Source organism: Chinchilla lanigera, unplaced genomic scaffold (assembly GCF_000276665.1).
Source record: "Chinchilla lanigera isolate Chin_1 unplaced genomic scaffold, ChiLan1.0 scaffold00024, whole genome shotgun sequence".
NCBI classification, from domain to species: Eukaryota; Metazoa; Chordata; class Mammalia; order Rodentia; family Chinchillidae; genus Chinchilla; species Chinchilla lanigera.
This window is the reverse complement of record NW_004955425.1, coordinates 2,681,181-2,683,713: the sequence shown is the minus strand read 5'-3', so window position 1 is coordinate 2,683,713 and position 2,533 is coordinate 2,681,181.

Here is a 2,533-nt window from a genome sequence, read left to right as displayed (position 1 = left end):
CAAAAATAACCCATTTTTTAAAAACTAACCACATCCTTTTCTGACAGTTTTTTGTTGCAAATACAAAATGCAATAATGAAAAAAGCAAGTAGTTCAACTCTCAAACTGATTTATAATGACAGTTTTCTCTGATACAAGGGAAGTAAAGAATTGAGCAGATTCTGTGCAGTAAAAATTTCCAGTTATGTAGTTCCCTTGTATTAATTAAACAGGTGCTAGCTAGTTTGCAGAGTAGCACCTCTGAGATTTTCCTGGAGCAGAATTACTTACAGTTGTTAAATGTTATAGTCTTTTTCAATGAAAGCACTAATACAATCCGGAATGAGCATCTATTACATTCAAAGTACATTCTGCTTGGATTCCTTTTGTAAATTACTGCCTAATCCTGAGGCACTTCTATTTCATCAAGTTTTTGTTTAAGAAAAAATTTTCTTTGGAGGACATCCAACTTTTATCAAATATGCTACTGACAAAATTACTCTAATTCAAAACCTTAGCCCAATTCATTACAATCATTCTATTTCATCATTACTCTGAAAAAAATCACTGTATTCCATTGCATAAAAGTCAGTGGTCTATATTTTTGTCTTAATTTTTAAGATCTTCCAGAGACTGGACTATCTCATCCATGCCCAGTGCTTAAATCATTCTGAGTTGAATTAAAAGCCAGCAACTTTTGACAAAACTTCATTTCTGTGCTCCTGAATCAAAGTATTTAACTAGATTCCTTTCTTAGATATCTTCTAAGGGCCTCAAATCAACATGTCCAAAGCAGAATGCATTATCTGAGTTCTCCCATTTATATTCTCTTCTTTTTTAATTTGCTGTCCAGTATTTCAAACTAGCAGCCAAGAATTTGTGCTGGAACTTCTCCTTCTCCTTACCTTTTATACAAGGGCCAACACTAAGTTCATTCAGTGATGTCATCTAAATATATTTGGAATATTTCCTGCCTTTCCATTACCAATCCTGCTGTACCAGTTCAAGCTTTCAGGCTATCTCATGTGAGTAGTTACAGTACCTTTACAGTCATTGGTTTTATTTCAGCCGTATCCCTTCTCTACTATAGTTTATGCAGTTATAGAATTTATTCTTCTAAGCAATAAATCTCATCACTATCACATTTAAATTTCTTTAATAGCCCCATCAATATAGATTATAATCTAAACCCTTTCCCATAGCTTGGAAAATCTGTTTTGATCTCACTTCTTACTCCCACCCAGCCTTAAACTCTCTCCTGTACTTCTCTAAACACTTTATTTTGCAATCCTCAGAAAATGCCTTCACTTACTTACGCACTCACCCATGCCCAAGCAATTTTGTGTAGTTCTTTGTGTATAATACTGACTTGTTCATCCAACAAACTCATATATGAATAGAAAAATAAAAATATGACAGCGACTTATAGAAGATAAGGAATTATTTTACTTAAAAAGAAAAATACTACCCATTATTCAGTATTCTAAGTTGCCTTGGTAACTTGAAGTTTTGAATCCTGTCTCCCAGTTGTGTTCCTTACGGGCAGTTTTATGACATTTTCTGTAGAAAAAGGATGGGGGTGGGAAGAGCAGATGTAGGAAAGCAGAGATGAATCTTGCCTTAATCCCTTCCCAGTTGCTTTTAGGTTCATCATGTGTATCTCTGCCAACAGTCATGACAAGTGTATGTTGTATAGATGAGTTATTTTAGGTCACTTATCAGTCAGACCAGTGAGCTCCGTTTCATAAATAGTAAGAGGAAAGGGAGAATTGATTTGGGAAAATGACATTAAGAAAATGTGTTTCTGTGAAGCTGAAAAAAACCCAAGGTTTGTAACTCATCAGCTTCCAAAACTGAAGTGCTCATTTTTCTGCCTTTATACTGGACATCTGCTCCCATCAGTCCCCAGCTTATCCTGGGGAGACATCATACTTTGGAATGTCTGGGGATAAGTGCCAACTATGCCAAGGTTTCTACAAGCACATGAAAAAAGTGAAAAAAGTAAATTTGAAATGAAATAAATACAAAGAGAAAGTGACCTATTTCTTATCCATTAGGCCAGTGGCATTTTTGTTTATCTTGCTAGTGGGTCTATTTTATATATATTACTTTTTGATTAAGTATAAGTGCATTTTAGATATATATAATGATGATATTCATCAGGAGGAATTTGTAACCTAGCATGATACAGTTTGATTCCTCTTTTTCTCAATCCCTTCTCCTCCATTCAACCAATCTTTCCCTCCCTATTTACAAAGCTTTGTTTCCATTTTATCCTTCTTTAATTTTTTTTCCTTTTCCCTTCCTTCTTTCCACCCTTCCCCCACTCCAGTTATTCTTTCCTTTTGAACAATTTTTTCCCATTTCACAATATCTAGTGTACATTTTGTCCTTATTTATTCTTTCACACCAGGGAGACATGTGATGTTTACACATGCAAGTGCAAACAAGTTGCATCAGTTTACCTAGAAAGGCCTCAAATAGTACTACATGATGTAAAAAAAAATATATATATATATTTATAAATATATAAATATATATTATATATAAAATA